The sequence below is a fragment of the Hyla sarda genome, chromosome 1 (assembly GCF_029499605.1).
Source record: "Hyla sarda isolate aHylSar1 chromosome 1, aHylSar1.hap1, whole genome shotgun sequence".
Lineage (NCBI taxonomy): Eukaryota > Metazoa > Chordata > Amphibia > Anura > Hylidae > Hyla > Hyla sarda.
Window position 1 is genome coordinate 267,247,917 of NC_079189.1, and position 20,249 is coordinate 267,268,165.

Below are 20,249 nucleotides of genomic sequence, written 5' to 3' on the forward strand. Positions count from 1 at the left end.
AGTCTTTGGTGTAATTTCTGAGTGGTTCGACCCACGTACTGTTTCCCAAAGCAACAGTTGATAAGGTAGATGACGAACTGGGATTGGCATGTCAGATGGAATGGTAGCTCAAAGGTTTCCCCTGTATGATGGCTTCTAAAATCAGTGTTCCGGTCTGCTATGATGTTGCAGCAGAGACATCTCTTCTTGCCGCATTTGAACACACCTTTTTTGAGAGTGGTCTCAGTGGTGATGCGTTTAGCTGGCCTCTGTCTTTTCAAACGGCTTGGAGCCAGCATATTCCTGAGGGAAGGAGCTCTTCTAAATGTTAGTAGGGGTTGGGTAGGTAAAATTTCTTTTAGGTAGGGATCATTCTTAAAGGAGACTCCGATGTTTTTGTAGGATTTTCCTTATGTTGTAATGGCCCGTGGAGTACGTTGTCACAAAACTGCTGTTCTTTTTACCCCAGTTGTGTTGTTGTTTCGTGTGTCTTTTGAGTTTTTCTTTTTGGTTTGTCTCCTCTTGATCACACGAGGCCTCTTGGACTGAGGGTGATGACCCTGGAGCTATAGTGGCTGATGGCAGCGTGGAGGAGGGTAGACATGATTCCTGGGTGAGTGCAAGCGCTTTTAAAAAAGCATTCTCTACCAGAGTTTTAGGGTATCCTTTCACAGAAAATCTGTTCTTCAGAATTTTGGATTGATCAATGTAGGTACTGGTGTTGGTACAATTTTTCCGAACTCGGCGGAATTGGCCATAGGGTATATTCTGTTTCCATTTAGAGTAGTGTCCACTCAAAAAAGGTACATAACTATTCGAGTCGACAGTTTTGAAGAACGTGGAGGTGATGATTTGGCTATTTTCGTGAGCAATTAGTAGATCAAGAAATTCGATTTCTTTATCGGAAATGTTTGGTGTTAGGGTAATGCCCCAATCGTTGCTGTTTATTTCATGGATCAGTGTATGGATTTGTTCAGCTGTACCCCTCCAAAGAAAGAACAGGTCGTCTATATAACGTTTATATACGACTGTATGTTCCAAAAAAAGTTTATTCTTATGGAGGAACTCTTCTTCGAATTGCCCCATGAAGAGGTTAGCATACGAGGGGGCGACTCTGGTCCCCATAGCCGTCCCTCTGGTTTGTTGAACCACCCTGGGGCTAACACTAAAAGAACATCTACCTGGCGGAATTCCGCTTATACCACCAGGAACCCATCAACTAACACCCCCAAAGGTCTCCACACCCCCAACAAAAATGACAAGAATAAGAAAACATACCAGAACAATACCAACATCCCTAATAAGCCGAACACCATAACCCATATCAACAATATGATTACTCCTCCATCTATCACTCCACCAAAAACCACTGTTCTCCCTACTGAGCCAAAGAAGGGAACACAAGATTTGGAAACTCCGAAGATCTCACACAATCAAGTCGAGGAACATATGAAGGACATCAGGCATTCTATCAGACGCTTGAAAGATAAACTGAAAGAAGATATGGTATATAACATTGAGGAGATCACACCAATTTTACAACTGTCTCCGTCACCGCTAAAAGAGAATTCCATGAATCTCTCTATACTGACAGTTCATGATACCAGTCCTCCCCACCTACCTTCAGGACCTACACCAGTTCTGGTAGATAATTCCACAGCAGGTGAAGACGCCCTGGTCCCTTTCCTAAAGACAGTAAGGGATTCCCTTCACACTTTTACCATCACAGCTGAGATCCATTAATCCTCTCATAAAAGCAATCCTCTATCCTCCCAACCCTGTGGAGATTATCATGAGAGGAATCCGGTTCCCCAAAAACAACCAACTGAACCCGATCTTATAAATCTCTCTGAAAAAAACGATCAAATAAATACTTACCCTCTTCCAGTGGCCACCGCTGCACATCCGGATGGGATCCCAGCCAACCAATCAGGTTCCTCTTTTTTAGTGGTAGGTCCCAACCGGACCGGGTCAATAAGGGACTACTTTCAACCTCGAAAACCAACAAAAAGAAAACTAGAAGAGGGAATAGAGGAGGAGCCCGCAACGCACAGTGGAAAAACACCAAAAAGAAAACACGAATAAAGAATTCTATGGAATCAAAATCTTCTAAAGAATCTATGATAAAAAATTTTAATCTATCGGACCATTTATTAAACCAAGGGGAACTATCCCTTTTACAAAAAGGCTTATCCTATTGCCCTAAATCACACCCCAACAAATTTGACCTATTCTTGGACCTTCATAGGTTCACAAGACGTCTCACATTGCAACGTCACTTTGCCCTGCCGAATGTCAGCTCCAAATACCATCCACAGGAGGAAACGGTGATACCCGGAGTGCACCCGGAGGTGAAAGCCAAATCGAAATTTTACCCCGTGGAAAGCCAAGGTCACCTTCTCAAGACATTTCATGATTTGGTAGCCGAGGACCTCAAAAGTCTTCCTGACACCTGTAAGATCACAACAAAAGAGGGCCACCTCACAAACAGTGAGCGAGCCGCCCTAAAATCTTTGAAGGATAACCAAGATATCGTGATTCGCCCCGCAGATAAAGGCGGGGGAATTGTAATACAGAACTACACGGAATATGATCAAGAAGCATGGAAGATTTTAGGAGATACCCTATACTATGAACAGATTAATGGTAACCCTCTCCCTGCACTAAAACAGAAAGCTTCCTCCATATTGGAAGATGGCGTCAAGCAGGGTGTTATCACCAAAAAAGAAAAAAACTTTCTATGGATCTCCAACCCCAAAATGCCCTTTTACTACCATCTACCAAAGGTGCACAAGGACCAAGAGCACCCACCGGGAAGACCCATTATTTCTGGGATAGACAGCATCACGAGCAACTTATCACAGTATTTGGATTTAATACTCCAACCTTATGTCCAGAATCTGCAGAGCTACCTCAAAAATTCAGACCAACTAATTACTATACTAAAAGATCTGGCATGGGAGGAAAACATGATGTTTGTAACCATGGATGTGTCTGCTCTATATTCAAATATCAGACACGATCTGGGACTAAAGAGCACAGCTTGCTACCTAAGAAGCGACACAAAAATACCTGAGAATCAGGCGGACTTCCTGATTACATGCCTGGGACTAATCCTAAAAAACAACTTTTTCACCTATAACGGGGTGACATTTCAACAAACCAGAGGGACGGCTATGGGGACCAGAGTCGCCCCCTCGTATGCTAATCTCTTCATGGGGCAATTCGAAGAAGAGTTCCTCCATAAGAACAAACTTTTTTTGGAACATACAGTCGTATATAAACGTTATATAGACGACCTGTTCTTTCTTTGGAGGGGTACAGCTGAACAAATCCATACACTGATCCATGAAATAAACAGCAACGATTGGGGCATTACCCTAACACCAAACATTTCCGATAAAGAAATCGAATTTCTTGATCTACTAATTGCTCACGAAAATAGCCAAATCATCACCACCACGTTCTTCAAAACTGTCGACTCGAATAGTTATGTACCTTTTTTGAGTGGACACTACTCTAAATGGAAACAGAATATACCCTATGGCCAATTCCGCCGAGTTCGGAAAAATTGTACCAACACCAGTACCTACATTGATCAATCCAAAATTCTGAAGAACAGATTTTCTGTGAAAGGATACCCTAAAACTCTGGTAGAGAATGCTTTTTTAAAAGCGCTTGCACTCACCCAGGAATCATGTCTACCCTCCTCACCGCTGCCATCAGCCACTATAGCTCCAGGGTCATCACCCTCAGTCCAAGAGGCCTCGTGTGATCAAGAGGAGACAAACCAAAAAGAAAAACTCAAAAGACACACGAAACAACAACACAACTGGGGTAAAAAGAACAGCAGTTTTGTGACAACGTACTCCACGGGCCATTACAACATAAGGAAAATCCTACAAAAACATTGGAGTCTCCTCAAGAATGATCCCTACCTAAAAGAAATTTTACCTACCCAACCCCTACTAACATTTAGAAGAGCTCCTTCCCTCAGGAATATGCTGGCTCCAAGCCGTTTGAAAAGACAGAGGCCAGCTAAACGCATCACCACTGAGACCACTCTCAAAAAAGGTGTGTTCAAATGCGGCAAGAAGAGATGTCTCTGCTGCAACATCATAGCAGACCGGAACACTGATTTTAGAAGCCATTATACAGGGGAAACCTTTGAGCTACCATTCCATCTGACATGCCAATCCCAGTTCGTCATCTACCTTATCAACTGTTGCTTTGGGAAACAGTACGTGGGTCGAACCACTCAGAAATTACACCAAAGACTCAACCAGCACAGATGCAATATAAAAAAGGGATTTATGCTTCAAGGTTTGTCACGACACGTCACGACCAAACACAATGGGGCCACAGGAATTTCATCCATCCTGCCCATTGACTACATCCCAGCACATGTTACCAATCGCCTGGAAGCTCTGGGAAAGAAAGAGATGTATTGGATTTACAGACTAGAATCGCTCCAACCCCATGGGCTGAATGAGGCTACAGAGCTCATTCACTGAATGTGTCATCCTGCCCTCTTACCAATAAAGATGACCCCCACCAGCCCAGCAATCAACCAAAGAAGAATACATGGGAGGATGTGTGTACAACTGCGCATGTGTATATATATATATATATATATATATATATATATATATATATATAAATGTATGTATCAATGACATCAATATACACTACGGCACTACTGCATAGAATATGCTCTATTGCAATGCCGATGCCTGTGTTTGTTAAATCGGTCCAGCGCAGGATATGCGCTTCTACTATGAACTTTTTTGTAATTTGGGACATTTCCTCCCGAGCACCTGGATGAGGGGTCTCCCATACAGGGGAAGACCAGGGTCCAGTTGTGCCTCTATCTTTGAGATGACGCCGCAACATGGAGAGCGGCGCTTTGATTTTTCTACTTGCTCAGCTCCCCGAACGGAAGGCCAGGCTAATAGCAGTAATACCTTATTTTGATCTGCCATCCAAGCACCATTCATGTTAATTGTAATATGTGTTAAATTTAAATTTAAATTTATGTTTTGCTTTGGATTTGAGACATGTTCAACACTGTGGAAATTGTATTGTACAGATGCATATTTGTATTTTAATCTGTACCCGGTAATTGCTGTAAAATTTCGCGGGCTCTTTTTGCATAAATTAGTGGCCTCCCACATCTGCCACATCATTGATCTGACGAAGAGGGGGTCCCACCCCTCGAAACGCGTTATCTGTGATCTATACAAATAAAATCCGGTTATTATATCTTTAACCGTGTCCGGCTACTTCTTACTGCCACGATCCCAGCCAAGCTATTCTACAGGAGTGAGCGCTCGAACACACCTTTTTTACACGTGAACCGGAGCCCTGGGGATCTTCACCTCTTGAATTTACCTGACTGATCATTTGTGTCCTCAATAGTACTGTTTATTAATAAAAAAAAATCCAACATAGTAACTGCACTGAGAGTACATTAACAGGTAGTTGAAATTGGCAGGGAAGGGTTATTGCCCAACACAATTAACTGGAACTTAAAGGGGTACTCCACTGGAAAGCATGTTTTTATTTTTAAATCAACTGGTGCCAGAAAGTTAAACAGATTTGCAAATTACTTAATCCTTCCAGTACTTATCAGCTGCTGTATGCTCTACAGGAAGGTCTTTTCTTTTTGAATTTCCTTTCAGTTTGACCACAGTGCTCTCTGCTGATACCTCTGCTCCTACTCTGGACAGTTCCTAAAATGGACAAATCCCCATAACAAACCTATCCTGCTTTAGATAGTTCCTGACATGGCCAGAGTTGTCGACAGAGAGCACTGTGGTCAGACAGAATGGAAATTCAAAAAGAAAAGAACTTTCTTTGCAGCAAATAGCAGCTGACAAGTACTGGAAGGGTTAAGATTTTTTTTTTTTTAAATAGAAGTAATTTACTAAACTTTCTGTCATCAGTTTATTTAAAATGTTTTTTCCAGTGGAGTAGCCCTTTAATACTAAAGGGCTGGAAAAACTACTTGGCCCATCCACTGAGCCCCCCTATTGACTTGGTATAAGTGCCTCCTATCAAGATTGTCATGGGCATTGCTGGATCACAATTATATTTGACAGAACTCAGCTCTATTTAATTCTGCTGCAAATGATAAATTCAGAACTACTTTATATGAGATACATACCTGGATTTACTGAAAAGTGCCACAGTTTTGCAATGTGGGTTTTTGATTTACCACTCTCACAGGTGAAACTACCGTATTTATCGGCGTATAACATGCACTTTTTAGTTTAAAATTTTTAGTCTACCTGCGTGTTATACGCCGATAAGCCGCTGCAGTTCAATGATTTAAAGCGGGCGCTTTAAATCAATGAACTGCAGCGGCTTTGCAGGTGCAGAGACCGACACAGCTGCCGGCTTCTCTGCCCCTGCCTATCCTGGGGTCTAGAGCCCTGCTGCCGGCCCTTCTCTCCCCTGGCTATCGGTGCCGCTGCGCGTTCTCTCCCCCTGACTATCAGTTCCGGCGCCGATAGCCAGGGGGAAAGAAGCGGCGCCGGCAATGGGGCAGCGGCGCCGACAGATAGGGAGAGAGAAGGAGCAGCGGCACCCATTGCCGGCGCCGCTGCCCTGTTGCCTCCCCCATCCCCGGTTATACAATTACCTGTTGCCGGGGTCGGGTCCGCGCTGCTTCAGGCCTCCGGTGTGCGTCCCCTGCGTCGTTGCTATGCGCTGCGAGACGCAATGACGTCACTCGTCATTGCGCCGTGCCGTGCAGTGCATAGCAACGACGCATGGGACGCACACCGGAGGCCTGAAGCAGCGCGGACCTGACCCCGGCAACAGGTAATTATACAACCGGGGATGGGGGAGGCAATGGGTGCCGCTGCTCCTTCTCTCCCCCTGTCTGTCGGTGCCGCTGCCCCATTGCCGGCGCTGCTTCTCTCCCCCTGGCTATCGGCGCCGGCACCGATAGTCAGGGGGAGAGAACAGGCAGTGGCACCGATAGCCAGGGGAGAGCAGGGCCGGCAGCAGGGCTCTAGACCCCAGGAAAGGCAGGGGGAGGGAAGCGGGCAGTGACGGCCCCTCTCCCCCTGCCTTTCCTGGGGGTGTATCGGGGTATACGCATGCACTCACACGCACCCTCATTTTACCAAGGATATTGGGGTAAAAAACTTTTTTTACCCAAATATCCTTGGTAAAATGAGGGTGCGTGTTATAGGCCGGTGCGTGGTATACCCCAATAAATACAGTAATTCTTTATCCATTTTCACCAGTAGAACCTGTGGTACTAGAAACTGCACTGTATAATTTTGTTGCAAAAAGAGCAGTATGCTATTCCTGTAGGTGTCTGTAATGACTTACAGTGGGGCAAAAAATTATTTAGTCAGCCACCAATTGTGAAAGTTCTCCCACTTAAAAAGATGAGAAGCCTGTAATTTTCATCATAGGTATACCTCAACTATGAGAGACCTAATGAAAAAAAAAATCCATAAAATCACATTGTCTCATTTTTTTTAATAATTTATTTGCGAATTATGGTGGAAAATAAGTATTTGGTCACCTACAAACAAGTAAGATTTCTGTCTGTCACAGACCTGTAACTTCTTCTTTAAGAGTCTCCTTTGTCCTCCACTTGTTACCTGTAATAATTGCACCTGTTTAAACTTATCAGTATAAAAGACACCTGCCCACAACCTAAAACAGTCACACTCCAAACTCCACTATGGCCAAGACCAAAGAGCTGTTGAAGGACACCAGAAACAAAATTGTAGACCTGCACCAGGCTGGGAAGACTGAATCTACAATAGGCAAGCAGCTTGGTATGAAGAAATCAACTGGGGGGAGCAATTATTAGAAAATGGAAGACCTACAAGACCACTGAAAATCTCCCTCGTTCTGGGGCTCCACGCAAGATCTCACCCCGTGGTGTCAAAATGATCACAAGAACAGTGAGCAAAAATTCCTGAACCAAGCAGGGGACCTAGTGAATGACCTGCAGAGAGCTGGGACCAAAGTAACAAAGGCTACCATCAGTAACACACTAGGGACTTAAATCATGCAGTGCCAGAAGTGTCCCCCTGCTTAAGCCAGTACATGTCCGGGCCCGTCTGAAGTTTGCTAGAGAGCATTTGGATGATCCAGAAGAGGATTGGGAGAATGTAACATGGTCAGATTAAACCAAAGTAGAACTTTTTGGTAAAAACCTATTGTGAAGCATGGGGGTGGAAACATCCCACTTTGGGGCTGTTTTTCTGCCAAGGGACTGTCCTGGTCTGATCCATGGAAAGGAAAGACTGAATGGTGCCATGTATGGTGATATTTTGAGTTAAAACCTCCTTCCATCAGCAAGGGCATTGAAGATGAAACGTCCTTCAGCATGACAATGATCCCAAAAACACCGCCCTGGCAATGAAGGAGTTGCTTCGTAAGAAGCATTTCAAGGTACTGGAGTGTCCAACCCAGTCTCCAGATGTCAACCCCATAGAAAACCTTTGGAGGGAGTTGAAAGTCAGTGTTGCCCAGCGACAGCCCCAAAACATCACTGTTCTAGAGGAGATCTGCATGGAGGAAGGGGCCAAAATACCAGCAACAGTGTGTGAAAACCTTTTGAAGACTTACAGAAAATGTTTGACCTCTGTCATTGCCAACAAAGGGTATATTGCCAACAAATTATTGAGATTAACTTTTGTTATTGACCAAATACTTATTTTCCACCTTAATTTGCTAATAAATTCTTAAAAAATCAGACAATGTGATTTTATGGAAACAAGGAATATCCAGCACCAATGCCTCGGATTAAGAACGTTGCTTTATTGGATCATCATCGACAGGAACATAAAACACAGTTAGCATGTTAACCTCCCTGGCGGTATGATTCTGTCTGGAAATTTGTACCAAAAGCGGTACAATTTTTTGCATTGAATTTCACATCTCCCCCGTCACATTCCCCTTCCCTTGTCACATTCCCCTTCCCTTGTCACATTCCCCCCCCCTTATCACATTCTCCTCCCCCTAGTCCCATCCCCCCCTTGTCACATTCTCCCCCCTCCTTGTCACATTCTTTCCCCTTGTTACATTCTCCCCCCTCCATGTTACATTTCCCCCCCCGATCACCCCCCCCCCTCCGTCACATTCCCCTCCCCCTGTCACATCCCCCCCTTCATGTCAGATCCCCCCCGTTGTCACATTCTTCCCTCTTGTCACATTTCCCCCTTTGTCACATTCCCCCTTTGTCACATTCTCCCCCCCCCCCCCCGTCACATTCATCCCCCCCCTTCTCACCTTGTCTTGTCCTGCAGCAGCATACACTAGGTTTGCCGGGCAGATTTCAAACCTAGTGTATGTGCTGCAGAACAAGTCCTTTCCCCTTAGCCAATCAATGGCTTGACACCACTGCGGCCTGTGATTGGCTGAAAAGGGAAAGGTCCTAGAAGATGAATAGTGAAGAGAGCAGGGACCAGAGCGCACGGAGGGGAACGGCATATGCAGGGACCGGGATTAGGTAAGCAAAAGTTTTTTTATTTTACTCCTTTTTCCTTTTACACTTAGCTCAGTGTTTTTCTAACAGGGTGCCTCCAGCTGTTGTGAAACTACTACTCCCAGCATGCCCGGACAGCCTTAGGCTGTTCGAGCATGCTGAGAGTTGTAGTTTTGCAACAGCTGGAGGCCCCCTGGTAGGGAAACACTGACTTTTAGTATTTTTCTTTACCTGCTCTGGCCGGCCCCCGCCACGGGAGCTGACCAGAGCAGATAATCGCATGTTTTCCCGGGGGCCGCATCGCTATATCGCATTGCTTTTGCGATATATCGTGCAGCCCGGCCGGGAACTCTGCAATTCTACCCCGAGCGTGACTCGTGGTTACCGATCCTGGCAGGGAAAATTAACCCCGAGTCACGCTCGGGATAACCGCTCAGGAGGTTAAATGCGTCACTCCTTGGTCCGTGCTAACTGTGTTTTATGTTCCTGACAATGATGATCCAATAATGCAACGTTCTTAATCCGAGGCCGTGGTGCTGGATATTCCTTGCTTCCAGTTGTTCTGTGCGTGCAGTCCCCACGCATCCGTGCACACGTGGCTGATTGGTGAGCTGGATACTCCATTGCCTTATTCATCTAATGTGATTTTATGTTTTTTTTTTTCTCATTCTGTCTCTCATAGTTGAAGTATACCTATGATGAAAATTACAGGCCTCTCATCTTTTTAAGTGGGAGAACTTGCACAATTGGTGGCTGACTAAATACTTTTTTGTCCCACTGTATCTTTTCTACATTAATAGTCACAACAACAGAAACTGCAGTTCCATGTTTCCAAATGTAAAAAAAAAAATGCACTTGAGGAGAACGAATCCTCCATGTATCAAATGAGTAGTTTTGGGTTAGTGAAGAATTCAGAAGTAAAAGATTTACGGGTAGTGATTTTTGATAGATACTAAGCGGCTGTAGCCGACACTTCTGTCGTCTACATCAGCATTCTGTCCTGACTTATGTCTGAATAAAGAAGTAGCTTGCAGCACTGGATGTCGTGCACTTCTATTTTCTTCTGTTTTTTTTTGGATTCTGTTGCACTGTATTTACAAGGAGCAACAACTCCTGTAGCTTTGCATACAGAGGCTGTGTCCATAAGTGTAACCAGCGTTGGGGTGCATTCACATCACGGCTGCTGCATCCAGCAGGGAAATTTAACAACAGGTCAGGAATATGGCAGTGGTCGGTTTTTCAATTTCCCAGCAACCGTATCACAAAATCGTGATGTGAAGGTAGCTTTACTTTGGAAGATATCGGTTGTATGCAGTGCCAACATCTGTCTCCTATTAAAAGCAAATTGAATGCTTGGGTGCTAGAGGTATAACCAGCAGGATGAGGGGGATTATGATCTCCCTCTAGTGAGAACACATTTGGAACACTGTGTGCAGTTCTTTACACCTCTCCTACAAAAAAATATTGAAAAAATGCCGGCTACAAAAATTGTGGAAGGTCTTAACCCCTTAAGGACTCAGCCCATTTTTTCCTCCTTGCCTTCTAAAAATCATAACTCTTTTATATTTTCATCCACAGACTAGTATGAGGGCTTGTTTTTTGCGCGACCAGTTGTCCTTTGTAATGACATAACTCATTATATCAAAAAATGTATGGCGCAACCAAAAAACACTATTTTTGTGGGGAAATTAAAAAGAAAAACGCAATTTTGCTAATTTTGGAAGGTTTTGTTTTCACGCCGTACAATTTACGGTAAAAATTATGTGTGTTCTTTATTCTGAGGGTCAATACGATTAAAATGATACCCATTATTACATACTTTTATATTATTGTTGTGCTTAAAAAAAATCACAAACTTTTTAACCAAATTAGTACGTTTATAATCCCTTTATTTTGATGACCTATAACTTTTTTATTTTTCCGTTTAAGCGGCGGTGTGAGGGCTAATTTTTATTTTTTACGCTTTTTGGGGTAAAATAGGAAAAAACGGACGTTTTTTCATAGACTATTCATAGCAATACCATGATTGCTAATACTGATCTGTTCTATGTATAGGACATAGAACAGATCAGTGTTATCGGCTATCTTCTGTTCTGGTCTGCTCGATCACAGACCAGAGAAGAAGACGTCGGAAGCAGGAAGGTGAGGGGACCTCCGTGCGGCGTTCTGAATGATCGGATCCCCGCAGCAGCGCTGCGGGCGATCCGATCGTTCATTTAAATTGTGCACTGCCGCAGATGCCGGGATCTGTATTGATCCCGGCACCTGAGGGGTTAATGGCCGGCGGGTCCCTGGCTGCGATCAGCAGCCGGGATCAGCCGCGCATGACACGGGCATCGCTCCGATGCCCGCGGTTATGCACAGGACGTAAATGTACGTCCTGGTGCGTTAAGTACCACCGCATCAGGACGTACATTTACGTCCTGCGTCCTTAAGGGGTTAAAGGGGTATTCCAGTGGAAACATTTTTTTTTTTTAATTGACTGGTGCCAAAAAGTTAAACAGATGTGTACAGTATTTCATCTGGAGCATAGAGCAGCTGATAAATACTAGAAGTAATTTACAATTCTGTTAAACTTTTTGGCACCAGTTGATTAGAATTTTTAAGATACAGAATTTTTAAGCAGACATTCCAACGGAAATTGATGTGCAGCCGACTCCTATTGTCTTAGATTGGATTCTGCTGAAACCACCAAAAGAATGATTATGATAACTTTTTTCAGCAGAATCTGCTCGAAATGCCTTGCTGTCTATGAAGGTGATGCATGTTTGACTGGTCTTAGCACCGGTCCTGATCCAGTTGGCCCCAGCTGTGCATGTACACTGTACCTAATGTCAATTATGAGAACAGCAAGAGAAATGTAGCACAGGGGGCAGGCCATAACTGGGATGCCAGAGCTCAGCCAAACCCCTAACAATGTGTGATGTCACATCACATAATGCCTGCACGATTCGAGACCTGAGTATAAAAAAATGCTTGCCCAGAGTACCCCTTTAATTGCATAGTTCTTACGAGATTAAATACATGTGAGAAAAAATGTAAAAAACACATACAAAAATAAAAATTTTATAATTAAAAGATATGCTGCCCATATTCTTGTGATTGCTGTCAGCTGAGCACAGCAATAAACATGCATACTTAATTATTTCAATAGGTTAATGGGCAAAAACACCACTGACAGAGAATTACCTTTACCTTTTGAGGAAACAACCACATAATAACCCAACACTGCCACTGTCTGTTTTCTCAATATCTACAATCTGAGGAGTCAGGAGCCCCCCTTTCCTCTGTTGATCATCCTATAGTCAGAAGTACAACATAATTTATCTGATGTCTAGATCAGTATTAGGGTCTTTTATCATTTATTTATTTTCATTACTTTGTCAGAGGTATATGTTGGGAGTATTCCCAGGTATAGACAAGGTAATTTTCAAATATTTTATTATATCTTTGCATGTGACAACACTGAAGAAATGACAATCTAAAAAAGAGAGAAGAGCTCCTCTTAGAGCAATACATTTTTTTCTATGGGGCAGTAGATAACACAAACGATATCTGTTAGGAATCATATTCACCTTGCTCTGTTATATAGAATGACACAACAGCAATATGCACATGTGAAACATAGAATGTGTTGGCAGATAAGAACCATTTGGCCCATCTAGTCTGCCCAATTATCTGAATCCAATCAATAGTCCCTGGCCCTATCTTATATGAAGGATAGCCTTATGCTTATCCCATGCATGTTTAAACTCCTTCACTGTATTTTTAGCAACCATCTTTGCAGGAAGGCTATTACATGCATCCACTACTCTCTCAGTAAAGTATTACTTCCTGATATTTCTTTTAAACCTTTGCCCCTCTAATTTAAAACTATGTCCTCTTGTGGTAGTTTTTCTTCTTTTAAATATGCTCTCCTTTACCGTGTTGATTCCCTTAATTTAAACGTATCTATCATATCCCCTCTGTCTCCTCTTCTTTCTTCCAAGCTATACATGTTAAGTCCTTTAACTTTGCTGGTAAGTTTTATCCTGCAATCCATGTACTAGTTTAGTAGCTCTTCTCTGAACTCTCTCAAGAGTATCTATATCCATTTGGAGATACCGCCTCCAGTACTGTGCACAATATTCCAAGTGAGGCCTCACCAGTGTGGTACCAATCTAGGTAGCTCCACGGCATCAGCATCAGAAACCAGCTGTCCGATTCATATATGGTAGGTACAGGCAAAGAAAAAATGGCCAGGGTGTAACAACGCAATCCACCATTCAGAAGGAAGCAGAGAGCTTACATGAAGAATTGTATTTGCCAGAACATTACGCAAGGTTTTGAAACCTCTTATTCAGATGAAGTGGCTTACATACAAACACGTAACAGTAACAGTGCCCCCATGCGGCCGGTGATACGCTGAGCGTCACATGACTCTTCAACTTACAGGAAGCAGAAGAAGTCGGGGACCGGAGAACGGGACACCGATATCAGCGCAACGAGGGAACGTAGGAAGGTGAGTAAAAGTTTGTTTTGTTTCGCTTGGCAGCCCGGGCACATAAGGTTAAAAAAAAAAACGCACCGGCTGTTCTGTGACATCACTAGTACATCCCATATAGTAAAACATGTAAAATGTGAATGAATAGCTACAATAAAGAGATTCATTTAAAAACACATCCAAATGATTAAAACATTAGACACATTCTCCTTATATAGATACATTCTCCTTATGATAATAAGAACATATATAAAATCTAAGGTTTAATAAGAAGATCATTAGGAGAGCATGGAACGTCGGTCTGCTGCAAGGCGCCGGTGGTCCGTGCTTAGACAGGGCTTATGTGCATTGCGCATGCGTGAGTGGGGGAATAGTATGTGTGTAACACTCACGTTTCAGAAGACAGGAACTCCGGTGGATGTGGATCCACTGGACCTGTGTGGCAGATGACTCGGACTGTACCAGGGAGCGGAGTCTAAGGTGCCGCTAGTTTTCACCAGAGCCTGCCGCAAAGTGGGATGAACTTGCTGCGGAGTTGGCACCCAGGTTGCTACCCCTGGCATGGCTTGACCACACAGGCGGCTGAGGAGATGCAAGGTACAGGAGGGATAAGGCAGCTTGTAGTCAGGATAGCAGAAGGTCAAGGCAGGCGTCAAAGTAGCTTAGTCAGGACGTAGCAGGAGGTCAGTGTGAATTTTCTTACGTCGACGCTCGGCAAAATAGTACAGCGGTAGTCACTCACAGATTAAGGCCGCACATCAACCCATGCTTAACAGTTGGTGGCAGCGGTGGAATGGGCGGAACCACACTCGAGGGAAGATACAAATCCAGTGGAGCGACACTTTGAGCCCGAGGCAACTCATTATTACCCAAACTAGGGGCCTGATCAACCCCACGAAAACACTGTAAGTCTGCTGATTTTTTATGAATCTGTAGTCTTGCTTGTGTTTTTTGGTGGTTTTGTGGGAGTCTGGACAGCCTAAGTCGACCCTCTAGGATTTAACTCTTAGCGACAGATATTCCCGCTGTGTTCTTGCTCTCTGTTTTTAGTCGCTTGTGATTAACTGCCGCTTTAAATAGGTTCGGAAGGCAAAAGGCAGAGATTTTTTCTTTTGCCTGTCACAAACTTGCAGGCTTATAAAAAATTTTTTTTATCCTGCTGTATACAGTGTTCCGAAGCAAGGTCAAATTTGGTTCCTAATGCCAACAGGAGGATTTAACTGTGAGAGACTCGAGGGTTCTTTTTTGAGTCTTTAAAATCTATATTTTTTCTTCCTGATTGTTCAGATTAAATTTTAGATTTTTTTAAATCTAGCCTAGGGGATTGGGTCAAGGAAGCAAAGTGACGTAGATTTAGTAAAGCCGGTATGAGTGGATACTTGAGAAATAAGTGTGGGCACAGGCTTGCCAATGTCCTAGCGAGGACCATAAGGTAGTTGTTGAAAGTCTGAGTAGTTGGAGGAGTGAGAATTATGTTCAGATCCGGATTCCTGAGGATTTCTGAATCTGACATGATTAGGTGTTAAAGGACAACTGTAGCGGAATTACACTTATCCCCTATCCACAGGATAGGGGATAAGTGTTTGATCGCGGGGGGTCCAACCGCTGGGATCCCCCTCGATCTCCCTAATGGGGCGTCGGCATTAGTGCCCATGGTGATGTAGCGTCGACCTAGAGGTCGACGGTGACGCTCCGTCTCCTCCCCGTCCCCATACAGTTCTATGGGGGATGCGGGGAGGCACGAATGCTGCCTCCCCGCCTCTCCCATAGAGATGTATGGAGGAGGCATGCCGGCCGCAACGTCATGCTGCGGCTGGCACGCCCCCTGCACGGAAGAGCCGCGGCCCCATACAGGAGATCGCCGGGGGCCCCAGTGTTCGGACCCCCCGCGATCAAACACTTATCCCCTATCTTGAGGATAGGGGATAAGTGTTTGTACAGCTGCAGATGTCCTTTAAGGATGGGTTAATGTGGTTTTACTTCAATATGTGGATGACCTTCTAATCTGTGCCACATCGCAAATTGAGTGTGCCACCAGTTTAGTTGATCTGCTATCTTTTCTTCAATCAACTGCAAGGTGTCCATTGAAAAAGTTCAGTGGGCACAACAAAAAGTTGTCTTCCTAAGACATTGTATCTCTCAAGGTGGTAAACACCTCACGGAAGACAGGAAGCAAGCAATACAAGAAATTCCTGTGCCTACGACTGTCAAGCAATGGCAAGCCTTTCTTGGTATGATCATTTACTGCCGACAATGGATTCTGGATGCCTCAGCACTGATGCAACCCCTGTATGATGCCATTCCAGCTATGACTCAGAAGCAGCCACTATCATGGGAAGCTATACAGTGTTTGAACTGCCTAAAAGACCTTATCCTGTCTGCTCCAGCACTTGGTATCCCAAAATACGAACTGCCTTTTTATCAGTTTGTCTCTGAGACCAAGGGCCATGCCTCTGGAGTCCTTGCACAAAAACATGGAGACAAATTGAGACCTTTGGGATACTACTCATGCAGACTAGATCCTGTTGCACAAACTGCACCAACCTGCCTTTGAGCTGTGTTAGCAGCTAAAGACCTTTTGGAGAAGACTTCGGACATCATTCTTGGACATCCCATCGTTATCCTCGCTCTGCATGATCTGAAAGCTATTCTAACCCAATGCCAAAGAAATCCACTTTCTCTACAAAGACAGTTGAAACTTCCATGCTCTCTCTTACTCCTGGATAATGTCACCCTTCAGCGATGCACAATCCTCAATCCAGCTACCCTGCTTCCTCTCTTGAGGGGGGATGAGGAAGAAAAAAATATTGAACAAAATGATTGAGACCTTGGTGATCCTGAGCACAATTGCTTAGAGGTTATGGAAATGGAGACATCACATTTACCGACAGTCCAAGAAACACCATTGGACAATGCAACCTTTACTCTCTACACAGACACGTCCAGATATGCTGATGAAAGTGGCCATTTCCACATGGGATACTCAGTAGTTAGCCCGATTGAAGTTCTGCTGGCAAGACCCCTCCCTTCCCGTGTTTCAGCTCAAGAGGCAGAACTTATTGCCTTAACTGAAGCCTGCCGCATCTCGGAAGGACAAACCGCCAACATCTACACAGACTCTGCCTATGGGCATGGAGTGGCGCTGGACTTCGGATTGAAATGGGCCCTAAGGGGGTAAATGAATGCAAATGGGACCCCTATAAAGAACTTTGAAGCTGTCAGGACCCTGATTGAAGCCTTAAAACTGCCTAAACAAGTGGCAATCATCAAAGTCAAAGCGCATGGAAGTTTAGACTCTGAAGAAGCCAAAGGAAGACACTGAAACAGTTCCAGACTCAAGCCTTGGAAAAGGAAAAGAATATGTGGGAGAAAATAGGAGCTAAACTAAATGAATCGGACGGCCTATGGAGGAAAGCAGACAGAATTTGCCTTCCCCAAGCCCTTTATCCGGGGGGGACTCAATTGGCTCATAGAGTCACCCACAGAGGAAAAAAACAAATGATCATTTCTATCAACAAAATCTACCTTGCACCAGGAATAACAACACCAGTTGAACAATTTGTCAAGGGATGTGACATTTGCAACACCTGCAACACTGGAAGAAGTTATTCCGAAACACTCCAGATAGACCACATGCAATTGCCCAAAAGTGGAAAGTTTGAGTACGTACTGGTGGCAGTGGACATGTTCTCAGGATGGCCAGAAGCCTACCACAGTCACTAATATTACAGCAAAAACTACTGTAAAGAAACTACTAACGGAACTGGTATGCAGATTTGGAGTCCTTGAAGTAATTGAAAGCGACCAAGGGCCGGCTTTCATTGCGGATATCACAAAAGAACTTTGGAGAATGGTGGGAGCAGACCTTGGACTCCATACCCCATATCTTCCCCAGAGCAGTGGAAAAGTTGAAAGACTAAATGGCACCCTAAAGAACAAGATCCTAAAAGCCAGTAGAGAACTGTTACTTCCATGGCCAGAAGTGCTGCCCATAGCCCTGTACTCTGTTAGAAACACACCCCGACAGCCAACAGGTCTATCCCATTATGAGTCATTGTTTGGGGGGGGATCCCTAAGCTAGGATGTTATTTACCTCAGCAGCTTAGAGCAGGAAATGATAGTTTGGTAAAATTTGTTGTTACACTGTGTAATGAGCTGAAATTAACACATATTGCAGTTTATTCTTCCATTCCAGACACTGAGCAAGTTAGTCACAATCTGCAGACCGGAGACTGTGTCCTCGTGAAAAGACACGTGAGGGGGCAGCTGTAGCCTAGATTCGAAGGCCCTTATCAGGTTCTACTGACAACCCCGACCTCAGTGAAACTGGAAGGAAAATTAACCTGGATACACGCCTCACTGCAAGAGGGTTCCTACACCATGCTCCCGATACATACCCTTTTTTTTTTATTAATGGGGTGCAAACCCAATAACCCAATTTGACTCCACAAAAATACTGGTCTGACTGGGAAGTGATTCGAATCCCACATTTTGGTATAACTCTTCCAGCGACCAAGTGGCTACCTTTAAATTTGACTACTGTGACATAGTGACTTGTCCCAGTGTAACAGAACAATGTCAGATGTATGGGAGTGACAATTCAATATACATATGCATGATTGATGACTACTGGGGGGATACTTGTGACTATTGGGGAGCAGTGGATGGAACACAGGGACCGACTGGAACTATAGACCACAAAGTGCCGATAGGAGAAAGGAGAATATCGGCAAGTCTCTACTCCAGAGAATGACACTTATGAGATCAGGCAACTGCAATTACTAGCTACCTGGTTTTAATATGCCTCTTACTATTAACATAGAAAACCCCGGCTCACAAGATCAGGGAGAATATATTCTAGGTTTATACATGAGGGGACACCCAAGGGGAAATTGGGGAAAATTCAGGCTAATGGATATGGCCACTTCAAAGGGCTCAAAAGATCTACTAAAAATAGAGCCCATACTACAACTTGTTCAGGCTATTGATAATCAAATGGTGACTACAGCAGACCCAACAATTGAGGATACCATGAAACCGGGTCCTCAGACGCAAACCTATGGCTAGAACGGATAAAATATACCGTAAAAAACATAATAAATCAGACTGTTATGTATGTGCTACAGCCAGACCTCACCTTGGGACAGTTCCCTTAAATATTCCAGAGGAGAGTCAGGAGTGTTTTGTCTTTTTACCAATTTGACCACTGACTATACCAAATGTGAACAATGGAAAAAAGCCAAGTGAGGGGATTACCATTTACAAGGGAAATTACACCTGCTATGCTAGCAGAGGAGGAAAAGGTAGATTCATGGGAATGTTTCCCAAAGGGTATTGCTCAGAATACAGCAAACTAAGTGGACAGCAGATACAAAACCAGGGTTACTCCCTAGGTGACATTTACTGGATCTGTGGTGACATGAAAATCTGAACGCGACTAGAGGGTGACTGGACGGGTGAATGTGCACTAGCCAAAGTTCTAATGCCTCTGCACATAATCCCAGATCAGGAGTATAAAACCAAAATAGCTGAACCAGTAGATACTCAGTGTAGGGGAAAGAGGGAGTCCCCTGGAGGCAGCCTAGACCCACATGTGTACCTTGATTTTATTGGAGTCCCTAGGGGGGTACCTGATGATTTTAAAGCAAGAGACCAGGTAAAATAAGGGTTTGAATCAATTCTTCCCATAATCACTGCCAACAAAAATGTTGAATGGATAAACTACATATATTATAATCAACAAAGGTTCGCAAATTATTCCAGAGATGCTTTTAAAGGATTAGCTGAGCAGTTAGGACCCACTTCTACCATGACCTCCCAAAATAGAATGGCCTTAGATATGATGTTGGCAGAGAAAGGAGGAGTATGTAAAATGATGGGTAAGATCTGTTGCACTTACATACCAGGCAACACTGATCCAAATGGTAAGGTTGCAAAAGCCATAAAGAAATTAGAGAATTTGTCTGAAGAATTGAAGGAAAATTCAGGGATAAGTGACCCCTGGGATCAATATTTCTCATGGTTAGGAGACTGGAAAAAATTGCTTCTACAAGTAGCTATTATTTTAGTGGTCCTTATTGCCATGATAATAATAATTGGATGTTGTATAGTCACCTGTGTAAAGAAAGCAATAATCTCCACTATAGAGGATGGATTTCCAACAAGGACAATGTATATAGATACTGAACTTACTACTTCAGCTGACTTGAACCAAATCGGTACATCAGACCCAAGCATGACCGAGGGAATCCCCCCCCCCCATGGGAACAACTATCCCGTATGTGGATGGCTCAAAGGCAAACCCAGCATAGTAGGGTGAATATAGAA

The 20,249-nt window shown here is 44.0% G+C and overlaps 1 protein-coding gene across 1 annotated transcript in view; it reads right to left on the reverse strand.

The window, feature by feature from the left end:
- SEMA6B (semaphorin 6B) overlaps positions 1-20,249 on the reverse strand; it is a 974,413-nt gene that overhangs the window by 96,295 nt on the left and 857,869 nt on the right. The window lies entirely within an intron of this gene.